At 42.1% G+C, this 16,556-nt stretch overlaps 1 protein-coding gene across 7 annotated transcripts in view; it reads right to left on the bottom strand.

Annotated features, from left to right (window-relative positions):
• The window catches only part of SEMA5B (semaphorin 5B), a 279,436-nt gene that overhangs the window by 197,986 nt on the left and 64,894 nt on the right, over positions 1-16,556 (bottom strand). For 4 of the 7 annotated variants that reach the window (XM_054829586.1, XM_054829588.1, XM_054829592.1 and 1 more), the window contains exon 2: positions 4,382-4,605. The exons of the other annotated variants lie outside the window; for them this stretch is intronic. The gene's annotated coding sequence lies outside the window, so the exon portion shown is untranslated. The remainder of the gene's footprint in view (positions 1-4,381; positions 4,606-16,556) is intronic. 7 annotated transcript variants of the gene reach the window in all.

The raw sequence follows: 16,556 nt of genomic DNA, 5'->3' as shown, positions 1-16,556 counted from the left end.
TCACAAAACCCTTAGTCACTTTGCAATGTGTTTGCTTACAAGGTAGCCAATGACTTGCACAAGGGAAAGGGTCAGCAGCCAAGAGGATCCTCTGATGAAGCCTTACAGATGCAGAGTGCATATGTATGTGGGATGTATATGCAGAGCCCTTCCAGAAGAGGCAAATGGTCGTATATAAGGCTTATATGGAAATACTTGCTGCAGAAGGTCATGGTGTGACCAGTGAGGTAAAGGGCAAATTGCTGTGAGGAACATCACCAGCCCTGGGAAGACAACCCATTCTTGGCACAGAGGCTCCTCTCCAAGCCTGGGATGGGCATGGGGGTGCCAGAGAGGAGCAGGCATCCCCATCAGTTCGTGCAGGTTTTGCCCATACACAACAATCTGTTCCAGCTGTGCTGCAGAACAGGAATTTGTCACCAAATGACTGTCAGGAGGGGATCTGAGACCTGGGTCTGTCTTCAGTGTTGTATTATTTATCTTTTTTTCACCAGTTACCCACAGCACATACACAGCACTGATCCTCTCCTGCTCAGCATGCCTCATGCACCAGTTCCCCCCCGGCCTCACTAGAACAAGAAGGTGGCTTCATGTTTAATCAAATCCCCTCAGATGACCAGGAAAAAGTTTCTAAAATTCTTAGATTAAAATTTTGTAATACATTCATTACAAGTCTGATGGTTGCTTTAAAAAGCTATTAGTAGCAAGAATAGTTTCATTGAGCATAGAAATACTTCCATTTTTGTGCTGGAGAAAGATAACTTTTGAGGAAAGTAGATTGACAAATTACTTGACAAATTTGTCAACTACTTTGGAGCTATCAAGATGAAAGGCTTTATATAAATTTGTATGATTTTTTTATGTATATATATAAAACACTTTTACTGGACTGTTGATAAAAGCCTGAACTACAAAGGAACTCTTTCCCCTAGTTGAGAGAAAGCAAGCTGCTAGACAAATCAGTTCAATCTCTGCCTTTCAAACAATATAAAGCAGTATAACTTTCAGGAGCAACACCTCATCTGTTTTTTTTCCAGACTGCCTATCAGGAATCAAGCAGTAAGTAAACATTTGAAAAGTGTTCCTCTGAGAGCAAAGGTTTAGATTTGAGTCACAGGATCCATTGAAAAGAAAAATTGCTTCTGTGCATTGGGACAGTGCCTTCCCTTCTGAAAACTTTATAAAAAAGAATAAATGGAGATAATCTTTTTACAAGGTATAGCCCATATGGAAATTCATTATTGCTTCCCTTTAAAAAAAAGTCAAGAGAGTTCAGAAAGTGAGAATGGGGTCACTATTTAAAAAAAAGAGAGTATGCAGAAGATTTCCTAACAACTATATCCAGTAAAAGTATGGTTAAAAAGCTTTATCATTGTCTAAAATGAAGCTCCTGTTGATGAGAACATGAGATAAACAAAAGAGAGAAAGACATAATAAAGCCCTAAATCACTAAGAGTATTTAATGCAGAAGTGGGGGTATGTATATGCAGAGATTGTTGATTAAATATTTTAAGGATCCATTCTTCTCCTAGTACAAAATACTCACCAGAGTGGCTTCAGCGTTGCTGCTCCCTGAAGACTGCATTACTGCTTGTTAGCCCTGCTCAATCACCGCTGTGGAGGCACAGCTGAAAGGAATCATTGTTCCCGCTTTACAAAAGCAAAACTGAACCTCCAGAGAAGGTGAGTGATTTGCAAAGGATTTTACCGCAAGCCAGTGGCACAGCTAGGGGAAGCGAGGAACCCCAACTTATGGGCTGGTGCCTCCCAAGAACTAGTCCCACTTGCTTGCAATGTTTCTACTGAGGATGCCATGGAGTTAGGCACTATTTTCATTCCTGACTATCCCACGTACAGCCATGACTACTAATTTAAGGCTGTCACCAAAAGCACATGTATATACATGGAAGATCACAGAGGCAGGGCCCAAGATACTCTGTGAAGACAACATTTAGGTCTAGATTCTACGTTCAGCAGGTGTGCATCTAAATAAACTCTTTCCTTCAGTGGATTTATGCTGGAGATGAAAATTTGATCCTAAAAGACCTGAATTACACCTACAGGTGCTTAGAAATATTTTTCCATTGTAGCCGACATTCATCCCGAATTTGGTTTGACTAGACAGTGTAAGTGTGGCAGGCACCTGAGGACAGAGCATAATCCCACACCATACGCACACTGTGATACCCAGACAAAGCAATGTAAGTCATGGAGCCAGACAGAGCACCCTGGGTGGTCACACCAGGCCGCACACTTTTCTTTAACACTGATTAATTTAGGTGATTGCATGAGTCAAAGACTCCGAGGGAGCTTTAGTTCATTACTTTTTTTTTTTTTGTCTTTGCCTATTCCAAGAGAAGTTTTAAGGGACAGAGGATCTTTTTAGCATATAGTCATGATTGTCATTAGCATTGAAAATATGAATATGAATACAAAAAGAGTTGAAGAGAAAATGGGAAATAACTGCAAATATCTTTTAGGGGTTTTTTTGCCTTTCCTCCTCCAAAGAGTACAGCTGCTGATCACCATTCTGGGCAATGAAGATCAGAGAAGTAAACCCATTGAACAAAGTTCACTCTCTGCAATTGTTTCTAAACCAGACCCAGGATGCAGTAAGTAGATCTACCCAGGAAATTCCCAGCACAACTCTCTTCTGACAGTGAAGCTTGATTTGTCAACACTGACACCTCCAGTCTTTTGGTTTCACCAGGTTTATCAAAAAAAGAGGTGTGAGGGACCAAGCTTGTCCTGTTGGTCTCTATCAGCACCCTGTGCGGCTCCCCACCAGCTCACACTGCAGGATGCCAGAGAAACAGCTAAAAAGCCTGTGCTTTTACAGCACTGACGGCTCTAGGCCGGCAACCCCAAGCTTGCAGCAGCCATGCCACAAACCGAAGTACTTGAAGCCCAAGCAGATTTTAAGATCAAACTCACAGGGCTTCTAGGATGCCCAATAAGCAGTCAAGCAGCTCTCACTAAGACAACATTCCTCAGCCTCTAGACTGCCCACAGTACAGGAGGGACTTGTCTGAGCAAGCCTCCTGAGCACAAGGAGCACAGAAGTATTCCTTTTTCTCTAGGGTCAGTGACACTCGGTCCCTCTGGCTGTGTATCTTTTTCCAGCAGCAGGATTGGGCCATATGGCCCTGTTGTTCCTTGTCAGATGACCAAACCTATGCTCAGTATACCAACCTGCCAATGAATAGCGGATCTGGGATTTCTGGGGCTTCCTGATCACCTTTCTGCAGACTTCTCTGCAGATGGCATCACTTGATCAATTCCTGATGCCTCCTTCACACCTCCTCTTTTTCAGAGAACTCCCAGGCTGGGAGCTGCCTGCAGGACCAACACACCACTTCCTCTGGAGCAACTCTGTGCAGACCCCTATCCAGACAGTCCAAAGGGAAGTCAATCACCAGGATGGGACCAGATTGCTTATTCTGGAAAACTCTGTGTTGGGTTGATAATTCTACAAAACTAAAGAGAAATATTTTATATTTCTGTCAAAATAAAAAAATTAATTTTCCATATGGAACTTAAAAATGCTTTTCTATTTTCCATACAGAAGCTCTAGCCTTTCCAAAGTGGAAACTTTTCCTAGTTTCAGAGAGCATGAACTGGGCACAATCTGTGAATAGTATCTTCTTGTAATGCTGCAGTGGAAAAGCAATATTACAAAGCTAACAAAGCTAACCCCTTGCAATGCTATTTACTGAGTCTGGGATATATTCTAGTACCAAACTACTCAATTTCCATTGATGATTCCCCTGCCAATACTACATCACATTTACCTATACTGAGTGATTGTGAAGTAGTAGGTATTTATGTAAAAATAAATTCTGGCTAAACACACCAAAAACATTATTTTGGATTTGAACTGGTATAACTAGGGCCTGAATGTGACCTACCTTTCTAGCTAAAATGTGCTTCCCCCGCCTGCTAAACATCATCTGCAAAAGTTGCATCAGTTGCCTGCACTGCAGCAGACATGCATTTTTTGTATCCAAATGATTACAGAAACCTGCCTACTTCACATACAGTCTGAAATATAAGGTCCTTGTTCCCAACAAAGTCAAGGGAGAAAGTCCCATTGAGTCCAATGACAGCAGAGTTAAGAGAGCCCTGAGCCATTTGGAAAACCCTACATCCAACATCTGTCATTCTTTGCCTTGTCCAAAATAACAAATAGGCCGTGGCAGCCTCAGAAAGAGAGACCAAGTCTTCCAGCTTCCAGATTTGTGCTTTACGTACTTGACAAATCCTCTCATCACTGGAGCAGGAGAAACAGAATGATCAGAGACCCAAACCCCTCACGCTGAGCAATATGAAAACATCATGTTTCAGCACAACAGAGATGTGTGTCATTCCATCACTAACTCACCAGCCCAGAGGCCAAGTCCAAGACAAATGTCCCGGCAGCAGTCCAAGGTCAGAGTCCCAGAAGGTAAACCCGTCAAGAATTAGTGATGTAAATGCTCCCTCTCAGAGGCACTCCCACTGCAGTCTTCTCTGAAACTCTTGGACTTTGCAAACTTCCTTCTCTGGCATGCCTCTTTGGCCTTCTTCCTTCTATTTTTCTCATAAGCTTGTTTGTGGATGATTTATCTAAAAAAAAAAAGGGTATTTTTTTCCTTCGTTTAAAAAGAAGTGTGCCTGCATTTGGCTGATGCAATAATGATGTTATAAAGTCCTCTTTGAGGAAGGCACTCTCTGCTTCTGTCAGGTCCTTCCTCTTTCCTGAGTTATGTGACTAAGATCTTGGGAAAATAGCTCATAGCCTTCATGGTCAGCATCACCTCCCCTTCTCCCTTCTCCCTCCTCACAACATTTTTTGAAACAACTTAAATGATCCCATGCCTGGTCTGAGTGTCGAGTCTGATATAGTCATCATCTCCGAAGGCCCTACTTTTCATTCATCACTGACCAGGACACAGAATCCCTATTCAGTGTAAACGTGACTCAGTTTAATTTTTCCAAAGACCATTTGTTTACTTTCTGGTAGAGACTAATGAGTAAATATTATTTGGTAGGCTAGAATTTCATGAAGCTCAACTGAAATGAGGGCTCCAGATCACTAGATGCAGCATAAACATATGGTAAAAAGTTTGTAATCAACCCCAAGACTACAGAGGCATCCTGTGAGGCAGCCAGGAAAGGAACTGAAGTCAATTTTCTGAGTCCCAGTGTAGAGTCTTAAACATAAAGCCATCTTTCCTCCATATCTCTGCTCTCAGAAAACACTTACTTTCTGAGTTTCTGCCTAGTTAGCAAATATCTAAAGATAGCAGTTATCCATCTCCAGTATCAACTTGGTTACAATTTTAATTGCAATTGGTTTCCTAAGTCACTGTCTCTTCTTGCAATTTTTGCTGAAAATATACCTCCCATTGTTGCATGGGCTCCATTCTAATCAAGCTACACTGTTCTCTCCACATGTTTGGCACCACATTTAAAAATCAAAGTGCCAAATTCCTCGGTGAACTACTCAGATGCAGCACTTATATATGCCTATCAAATGCAGAGAGAAGCCAAACTTTGACCCTAAATAAGCTGATATATGAAAACATGACAGTGTTTCTTTGGCTAGAGGAAAACAGAGATTACTTATAAAGCCTTTGCTTAATTCTTTGTGGCTGTATTACAAAACAAGCAATTATAAATCTTCTCAGTGTTCTAAACAGTACAAGTAAACTTAACAAAATGAGATACACATGCCAACATCATAAATGCTTTTCCAAACAGAAATGTTAGGCACAGTTACAGCACTGCTTCAGATCACTCCAGTCCAGTAGTAATTACCAGTGTTAAGAACATACAAAGCTAAGACCAGATTCAGAGCAGAGCCAGGCCTTTTTCACCTATGAAGAAAATAAAGTTCAAAGAAAACCCAAGAAAGAGTGACCAAAACTTCAGAGATGTAATGAAATCCCCACGCCTGCCCTATATGCAGAGCTAATAACAGCTCTGTTAGTGAGCTGAAGAGGAATGGCGTAAAGGATGGAGAATCTGCCAGACACTGACAAGCCGAGATTAAACGAAGAAAAACAGTTATAAAGAAAGACTTGTTTTCCCTTGGTGATGAACTACTCTGTTCAACAACAGACCCAGAGCAGAGACAGGAATTAGTCTATGGTATCTAACCAAGAAAAGGTGACTGACGCCTTCTTAAAGAAGGGAAAATATTGGAAATAAGTCCTTAGTTTAACAACACAGGAAAGAGTTTTCTCATCCCACAAAGCTTCTCCCATTTTATATGGGGATAAAAATGAGACCTTCTAGGGAAAAACCACCTGGCATCTGCATCCTAGGGAACAACAACAAGTTTAAATCTCCACGCTGCCTAATTTAACCAGACTCTCTAACAGTTGTCTTTCACTTCTCAGCCAAAAGTCTAAGCCACAAAGTTACTGGCTATTCAGAGAGATGTATATATCCATATCTGAAATAGTGATCTGCAACTACGAGCACATTCCCAATCAACTCTGCTTACTACTAACACATGACATGAGCCTGCCTAAGCTATATAAAATATCCCAACAAATTCTGAAACATCCATGTTTTCACCTTTTAACAACACAGAGGACTGTCTGCATGAAGGCATGTTTTAATGCTAATCGCACAGCTTTCTGCAGGTCCATACTTCCTTTGCTCAGTGCAAACACACGCATTCTTGTGGGCATTGATAGGGACATCTAGGACCTTTATTCTGAGAAGTGAAGGCAAGAAGAAACCAACAGATCGTTTTCTCTGACCTCCTGCTGACAACTCAACTTCCCCAGTTACACAGCTGAGTTCAGTAAGTGCTACATATTAGTTGATGAAGACTGGTAACGTGCTATATAGGTCCAAAATATATTCCCACAAAACACCCAGGAAGCATTATCTTTCCTAGGGTCCTGGAACAACTCTACAAGTATAAATTTTATGGGTTATTATTCAACAACTTCAACAACTCATATGAGGGGTGGATTAAATCTGTGATTGTCATTCTCTGACCCCAGCCAGAAAGATTAAGTTATTTCAGAAAAATGTCTTGCACTTACTCTTGATAATTTGCATCTACTATGCTCAGCCTTTACAGCTACTTTCTTTGACATTTACTGCCAGTGCAGCTGCTGCCATTGCTTTCACTGAACATCATGAACACTTTATTACTAATTTTCAGCTCATCTGCAAAGAGTAGAGAAGATCTGAGAGCAACTGGGATGACAAGCCCGCCAAGCACCTTACAAACTTATGACTGGAGCAGAAACTTAGAAGCGAAATCTTAGAAACTCACAACTGGAATAAGGAGCTAGTAGTTAAGGTGGCCTGTACATCCAGTAAGGGATGTTGTAGAACCAAGAGATAAAACAGAATAGATTGCAAAAATGGATTCATTTCTACTGTAGAGGAAACAACATCCACACCAGTAAAGACAGCTCCTCCTGTAAAAGTTTACGTGTTTGCGCTGGGGGAAAAAACCTGACCAGTAACCAGGTTCCCATCTGAAACATTCTGGTAGCTGGAAACTGATAAGTTTCAATTTTTCCAATGAAAATCTCAAAGCTTAAAGAAATATTTCTATAAAAGCAATGTTTTTACAGGACTAAATTAATTTTCTAACCAGCTCTCCAATATACACATCTATAGTAGCATGTAACAACCAATGCTAGTATTTAGGCTGACCTATTTTCCTCGCAAAAAGGAACACTGCTTTATTCCTCTTTGGGACATCACCCATTTTCATCTCAGATAATTACGGAATAAAAACTACTGTCTTCTCCACTTCCATTGATGAGACCAATGCCTTAAGATTATTTTTTTTCTTTTTCAGTGTACAGTCAGATCCTTAGGAAACTCTGCCCATCAGATTATTCCGTTAACTTTCCAAGTGACATGACATCACAGTTTTACATTCACTTCCTGATCATTATCAAGGTTCTGGAAAAATTGCATTACTTTTTGAGCAGCTCAAATCCTTATGAGAATTCTGTTACTTAAACATAGTAATCATCAGCTGTGTTGAACAGTATGAGCCATTTCCATGCACCGAATGCTATCATTTCATTGCATTTTCAGACATTGCAAAACCCACCAGTTGGTGATCATTAGATGTTAACTGGGATCCCTGTGAAACCTCATTAATTAGGTACTCAATATATTTAAAATTAAGCAAGACATGTCAACTGTATATCTGTGCCATAAAGAGATAAACAGTTTTGTTAATCACTTGTCTTCATCATATTAGAATCACTGACTAAATATCAGTATCAGTTCTTGCATTATTCACTAATTCCAGTAAGTTTACACTGGAAATAGATTTGGTCCACTTTTACTCAGATGTGAGGTTCTGGCAGTATGCATTCATAGTCTTTTTTTCATAAAGCCTTCCTGGCAACACAAGATCCGAGGCTGTTTTCAGACATGGTCCTAAAAAGTGCTGTAGCAGGCAGGGGACTAAGAGCCCATTTGGAGCAGCAAGACCTGTAGGTGGTTAATTAAGATCAACCACTGCATTACTAACAGCCATCAGGTCAGTTCTGCTTCAAAGAAACAGTGGAAGTGGAATACAGAATCGGATTTTGAACAGGTACCTCTGGGGTGTCCAGTTGTCTCTGCAACATATTGAAGAGCGAAGCACCCAAGTCCCATGCCACCCTAGGAAAAATCCCCACCAGCCTTTCTGTAACATGATTCTGACCAGAAACAAATGCTGTGAGGCTGTAAATCTCCATGTGGTCTATAAATCTCAGCTCATACAACACAGCACACTTAACTTGTGAAGCCACAAAAAAATCTAATTTCTTTCTTCACTGTTAGAGATGAAAGAAAGATTTTTAACATGTATCAATGCTACTGTAGTGCCTTTATTCAAATACAGGTTATTAATGCAACTAATGGTCATGATAGACAAGGCTGACAAAACACTGCTGGACTCCCCGGTCAACCCACTGTATCAGGCAAGACAGATTCAAGTCCACACTTGCTGAATTCAGAAAACAGAGTATTTCTCCCTAGTTTGTCATAACCACCTCATTAAGCAAATGATTCCCCTTTCTGCCTGTCCTAAACCATCTAAAGGTTTAGCCTCATTTCCAATTTGAATTTGCCCTTTATTAAATTGAATTCATAGTTCTTTGTGTTACTACTTGTGTTATGTGTCATTTCCTTTTCCTGGTACTAAATGACCCTTAAGATGATCATCCTGCCATTAAACATTTCTTTAGATGAAATGGCTAAATTAATTCCCACTCTTGTACCTCCTTTAATGTAGCAGTCTTCCTTTGGAAACTGGTTTCTGAAGCTGAGAGCATGATCTTGGTGCATGATAGTATGGGTGTGATCTTAGCAACAGCATAACAGATTTGGAAATTCTCTTCTCCTGACAAAACTGTTTTTCATCCTTCAGGCCTTATGAGTGATTTTGTTCTTCTCAAACACATCACACTAAAATGAGAGGTGTTTTGTTAACTTCCATGAACCAATCCTTCTTTCCCTGACTGCTTTCTTTTTGCATCACTCATACTCGGGTTATGTTTGCTGAAGTCTCTGGCTCAGACCAGACTCTCCCCCTGTGGCACCGCAAACATCTAAGTTGAGGTTGGATATCAGGAAAAGGTTCTTCACTGAGACGGTGGTTGGGCACTGAAACAGGCTCCCCAGGGAAGTGGTCACAGCATCGAGCTTGACTGAGTTCAAGAAGTGTCTGGATAACGCTCTCAGTCATATGCTCTGATTTGGCTGGTCCTGTGTGGAGCCAGGAGCTGGACTCGATGATCCTTATGGGTCCCTTCTGTGTTGGGTTTGCGTGGCAAGGTTTTGGTAGCGGGGGGGTCTACAGGGGTGGCTTCTGTGAGAAGCTGCTAGAAGCTTCCCCTGTGTCTGATAGAGCCAATGCCAGCCGGCTCCAAGACAGGCCCGCCGCTGGCCAAGGCCAAGCCGATCAGTGCCTCTGTGATAACATATTTAAGAAGGAAAAAAAACAGTTAGAGGGAGCTTTTGCAGCCGGAGAGAGGAGTGAGAAGATGTAAGAAACTCTGCAGACACCAAGGTCAGTGCAGATGGAGGGGGAGGAGGTGCTCCAGGCACAGGAGCAGAGATCCCCCTGCAGCCCGTGGTGAAGGCCATGGTGAGGCAGGCTGTCCCCTGCAGCCCATGGAGGAAGGATGAGGGGGTGTAGCGATTCCACCTGCAGCCCGTGGAGGACCCCATGCTGGAGCAGGTGGAGGCACCTGAAGGAGGCTGTGGCCCGTGGGAAGCCCACGCTGGAGCAAGTTCCTGGCAGGACCTGTGGACCCGTGGGGGATCCCATGCTGGAGCAGTTTGCTCCTGAAGGTCTGCACCCTGTGAGAGGGACTCCATGCTGCAGCAGGGGAACGATGAGAGGAGTCCTCCCCCTGAGGATGAAGAAGCGGCAGAAACACTGTGTGCTGAACTGACCGTAACCCCCACTCCCTGTCCCCCTGTGCCGCTGAGGGGGGCGGCGGTTGAAGCCGGGAGTGAAGTTGAGCCCGGGAAGATGGGAGGGGTGGGGGGAGGTGTTTTAAGATTTGATTTTATTTTCTCATTCCTCTACTCTGTTTTGCTTGGTAATAAATTAGATTAATTCCCTCTCTAAGTTTGGTCTGTTTTGCTCGTGATGATAATTAGTGAGTGATCTCTCCCTGTCCTTATCTCGACCCACAAGCATTTCGTTATGCCTTTTCTCCCCTGTTCAGTGAATGAGGGGAGTGAGAGAGCGGCTCTGGTGGGCACCTGGCCCCCAGCCAGGGTCAACCCACCACACCTTCCAACTCAGGATATTCTATGATTCTATGATTCTATCTATACATGGAATTACCTGCCATTAAAAATCTGTTGGGTCTCAGTGTCAGTTGGCAACCAGGTTCCAAGTGGTGCAACAGGCACTGGATCATGCTGCCAAACAGGGATGAAGTTAAGAACTTGTATGTTTTCCTTAATCTGAATCTTGAACTTTGGCATATGGGATTTACTGGGGAGGCAGGCACTGTCCAACATCAGTAAGGTTAATGCAGTTGTGAGTTTCAATTGAATTACCTCTCCCTTCATTTGTATGTTTTTTAAAGCTGCATTCTTTCATATGCGTACTACTTTCTCGCTTTTCATGTGCAATTTGACACAGTCATATCCTCGGTTGTGATCTTTTCCTGTATGTCCTTCTCTAGATCTGGACCACAACCCACGTTTTGTTACAGAAAACCACTGGGTAACAATCCATTTTCAATGCATCTGTGTGTACAAATGCAGCAAATGCTGAGGGGAGCAGATTTTGAAGTGAATCAAGGCAGTAAATGAGTGTGGGAACTAGGGCCCAAAAGCTGTTTTGGAAAGGCATTTCTGAGCTACCTTAATAAGATCAGCCTGCCATATTTCAAAACAGCATCGATGGACAGAAGTAATAAAACTTGTCTGATCAGTTTAAGCACAGGCATCCCTCACAGTCGCTTTCTGCATGCGTGCACATGCGCTCACACACACACACATGCTTCTTCACCCGTAGGATCAAACCTCTTAAATTTCTTCCATAATTAATTTGCAATTAGCTTACAACACAACCAGAGACCCACCTAGAAGACTGTGTTACAGTACATACATTCTGCTCTCTGAAGGTGCTCAATTCTAAGGCTTTTTTTATAAACAAATACGGGTATGGATATAAGTATAATCTGAACACCTAAATATATGTATGTATGTGTACACAGACACTTATTTATTTATAATTTTGGCCTCATATGCCCCCAGAGAGCAAAACACTTGGAAATTATTCTTTCAGTGGGGCTGTGGCAGGATGGTGAAAATTTCTCTGCTCTTAATTAGTCAAAGGCTCTTAAGCTCATGGAGATATAAACTGCCAGAAGTAGAAATCTATTGAATGTAAGAAATGTGCTTTAGATAAACAGCGGGGGATAAAGTACAAGATGGCCCAGTGTTAGTTGGCTTGACAAAGTTTTACTTTCCCTGGATCTGCAGCAGAGCTTTTAGTGTTCCTCCTTTACTTTTAACGAAACTTTACCATGGAATCTCCCTTGTATCATGACCTGGGATTCATAAAACCAATGCAACAGCTTATATATTTTTCTGATTATATTTTCTAGAGCCAATTTTACACAGGCTGTTTATAAGTCACTCACCAGAAAGCAGAAAAGAAGAAAAGAACTATTTCCATCTCTTTACTAAAAAGCAAAAAGCCTCAAACCAAACAAAAAGCAAAAAGCAGCAACTCTACTTCCTGCATTGTACACAGCTGTGTGACACCAGCAGTGACTTTTATGATACCATATGCCCTGCTGAATGGTGTTTCACTCAGCTGATGTAGCCTTATTGGAAGGTTAATAAAGAGGCGTGATTTTTGGCTAATAAAGGCTGAGTCTGTTATAAAGGAGACACATTTCAACTTGCAGGGAGAAAGAGGTGGGGGGAAGATGGGTAGGAGAAACCTCTGCTGAGGGCACTGTTGGCATGCCATGATTTGCAAATCAGGGATGAGAGGGCTTTTATGGTGTTACGACAGCACCTGGAGCAGGCTGAGCCAGGACTTGCTCCAAAGCCCCCGGCAAGGTTCTTTCCCCAGAGCCACACGGCAAACGCAGAGCTTGTTGCCCAGCTTGAGGATAACAGACAACAGTGTCCCAGCTTTCATTTGCTCCTATATTTGACACTAGTTATCATTTTGATGGACTGTGTTGCAATTAAAAAGATAAGAGGAGGTTGCCAGCTTGGGAGGGCTTTCATTCCCTCCAGGATGTGAAAGAAGGAAGGTCTCAGGTACAAACCACCTCTGAAGCACATACATGAGAGCATGAGCTGTAGTGTCCCTGAGAGACGGCTGGGCCACCCCCACGCACCAAAGAGCCCCCGTAGAAAACAGGAATCCTCACCTGCTCTTTCTACCACTGCTAAGAAAGTGGGAAGCAAAATGTGTTTTTATTGAATCTAATTAGGCCCATTTCTGGAGAGCCTTAGCCTGTCAGGCTCTTTTCAGCCTCCCAGGAAAGCATTTCCAGCACACCCTGTCTGAGCCCCTCCCTCCCTCTCTTCCACACACACACACACACACTCAAATCCCATTGAGGTAAACAAGTGATAAGACTTCAGGATTAGGTCTATTGACCTCAGAAGGAATTTTGCTCAAACAAGAATTAAGCCTGGAAGGATTTTGTCCTTCCCAAGAGGCTTCTAAAGGTTTCCCATATAAGAGCTTCAGGAAAATGACTTGTGGAATTTACATCCCGCTTTGCTCCCTCAGTCACTTTGGCAGCTTATCCTGGAGGGCACCGGAGCTGGCACTCAGACAAGCCATCAGCTCACAGCCTAACAAATTATTGATTCCCTCCTCACTTTGAAGCAGACAACAACAAACTCCTAAATGCACTGCATCCTTCAATATCTCCCTCTGGAGAAATATCCGTTTGTAACATTGGCAGTAAGGGGGCACTTCCATCCCTCAGGCCATGACGGGTGGATGGAGTACTGCACTTTATGTATTTTGTTCTTCTGTCTTCAACCAAAGATTGGTGACTAGGGGAGATTTTTGCACAGAACGTGACTTTCAAATCCACGCTCAGACACAGCGAGACTTACGTATAAACGTTCAAGTGCACATATATAAAATTGATTGAATTTGGAATGCAGAAGGTGTCCAACAGAAAATGGGGTTAAGAGCTTGTTTTCCCCAGTATTACATTATTAAAAGGCAAACACAGTTCTCCATGCGTCATGTACTTAATGAGCTCCAGATTGCAGGATACAAAAAGATCTTGACATCGGCTTCAAGAAACAAAGTGTTCAAAATGATCTGGATACATTGAGGCACTTCATCATAAATGGCACACCACCATATTGAGTATCAGTTTTGCAAAATTCCTGTTATTTTTCTGCAGCTCATAGCAATGTGTCCCAAGCTTTCTGGTTTTCCTCCTGCCTTCTCCACTGCCCACTCGCTAGGGAGGTAGGTTCTCCCTCAACCCCCTGCTCTGGAGGGGCTGATGGTATCCCAACTCTGCAGCCTCCAAAATGCTGAAACCAGCATGCAGCAGCCGAACAGTGCTGGGGACTCATCTCTAGACCAATGTCAAGAGTGGCATGAAGAGTAGCATCTACCTCTACCTCTCTGATAGTAGTCATGGGAGCAGCTCTCCCTCGCGTCAAGGGCTAGACATTCGAGGGATTCCATCACAGACTGCCTCATTGGGGTATACGGGACAGATCCAGGAGCTGAACCCAGGAGCTGCAGCTCACAGTCTTTCATTACATCTCGTATGCAATGCCTCCCACTGCCTTGCGCCTTGTGTCACATTAGGACTACAAGGGGTCCTTTGGGCAAATTCTGCCTGCTCCTGGCTTAGAATACAGATAAATCCAGCAGCCCATCTATTCTGCATTGAAATGCTTCCTTTGTACCTGAAATCGATATGGGATATGGTTTTCATGCAAATTTTTACTACATGTGCTGCACTGATTCTAAACGTTCATTGAGTTGACACACCTAAATAGCCCTGAAAATATTATGGCTTATCAGGACAATGATCTACAATTCTATATCTCCCTAAAAACATATTTATAAACAGCACTATAAACATTGCTAAGGTTATTGTGTGAAACTCTTATACCATTTCTAAGTGTATTTTTTGCAAATGCTAATTGGATCAGAAACATTAAACAGGAAAAAAAAATTACTTTTTTGCTTCAGCCACTCCTTTTCTGATTAAGATTGATATAACAGAGATTTCAAATGTGCAAGAAATACTCTGTACCACAAATACTTTTCATTGTCCCTGTGTATTGCAGTATGTCCCAATTTCAAGTCTGCTTTGCTTTAGATAACGTTGCCAAGTTACTAAAAAAACCCTCAGCAATGGGCTGTTTGCATCCCAGGGTCATAATAATGTATCCTGGTGACACTGAAACATCAAGATGTAAACAATAAAGAGACAGAAGGACGTTGACCCAAGTGGCTAAGTCTAAAAAATTGCAATTCCAAAGCAATATGGTATTTAGACATTGGATACATTATCGGTATAGGTACTTGCAGAACTAGGTGCCAATTTTAGCATCTCACATGAATTTGCAAACTGAATTCATATGTTGGGCTCACTGCAGAATAGAGACCTCTAACAGATGCAGATTCATATACATTGAAGAGGCTGAAATAATCACTCCTAGCCCCAAGGCAGAGAAATAGGAGAACATTTGTTTTCAATATTTAAATCGACTAATGCTACACAATAGCTCATCATTAATGCAAACATATATAACAACAAGCAGAGGATAGCACTGAGACAGACATCTATCCTGTCTGGATGGTTTTTCAGCCTTAAAATACACTGGATATAAATCAAGTATGAGCCACCATTAGCTGCAGCAACATTTTAGGTGATGGACTGATGGTGAGAAGGTAGATCATGTATATCTTTTATTGGACTAATATATAAGCTGTTACACATGAGCCTTCAGGCCAAAAAACTCTTCTGGGGGCTGGCAGCAGAAAGAACATTTCTGGCCTGAAAGCATCTCACTGTTTCGAGCCAACACAAAGCCTCCACCTCTGTCCATTTTATCTCAAGCAGCTGAAAATATTTTCTGCAGCCTGTTTGTGACAGTCACAATGACAACTTGCACAAACCCAGCAGGCCCAACAGAAAAGTCCTTACTGCTTAAGTGCTCTGTTTGCTTTTTGCACTGTCTCTATCCATCCAGGATATTTATAGAGCACAGTCACTGGGATGTTCACAGCCCAATCATGGTGACTTGGCAAGTTTTGCAAGAAGCAGAGTCACAAAAGGAGCAATTCTCTATGAAAACACACAAATACTTTCACCTGTCACTAGTACTTGGGTGTCCCTGGAACTGATCATTGCAAATCTTGGGATTACAGTGCAACTTAGGGAGGGAAAAATACTGTTGTCAAGGTGTTTCTCAGAGACAGCCAAAGAGGGATTTGGCCAGGAGTGACTTCCACATCTCTCTTGATAATGTTTCCATACAAACATAAGGGCCACTTAGCAGTGACTTGAACAAGGTGTTTCCAAACTAAAAGCCCGAACGGGTGTTGGCTGAGTTACAAAGCTGGACTCTTAAATAAGGGACTGCAATAACTCAGACCCTGCCTAGACAATCATAGAACCCAAAAACAACTTTATTGCTGTCCAGATAATATCAAGAAATGTGTGAAGCATGGAGAGTTTAAGTGGTCTGGCCACCAGGATCAGAAACTTAACTGTGATCTCTTGCATTTGCAAAACACCTTCTGCACCATGGGATGGGTTCTTCAAGTTTCTAGGAAGCACTTAAATACTGAAATAGGGTTTTCAGTAGCACCAAGACTGAAATGGTCAGAAAATTTGTGAAATCATATCAGTTCTGCTGAAATTGTGTCTGATAGGAAAAAAAGGAAGAAAACTGGAAAAGTTCTGAAAATGGGAAAATCAGACATGGACAATTTTGAGAAGTTTCAAATATTCTGAAATAAAGTTTTGCTTCAGCATGTTCTGTATTATGCATCTGAAGATAAACATTTCTTAAAATGAAGCTTTTCTGTGAACCCTCAACAAAGC

The sequence above is a fragment of the Grus americana genome, chromosome 6 (assembly GCF_028858705.1).
Source record: "Grus americana isolate bGruAme1 chromosome 6, bGruAme1.mat, whole genome shotgun sequence".
Classification (NCBI taxonomy): Eukaryota; Metazoa; Chordata; class Aves; order Gruiformes; family Gruidae; genus Grus; species Grus americana.
The sequence above is the reverse complement of the archived record's forward strand: the minus strand, read 5'-3'. Positions and strand labels throughout refer to the sequence as shown.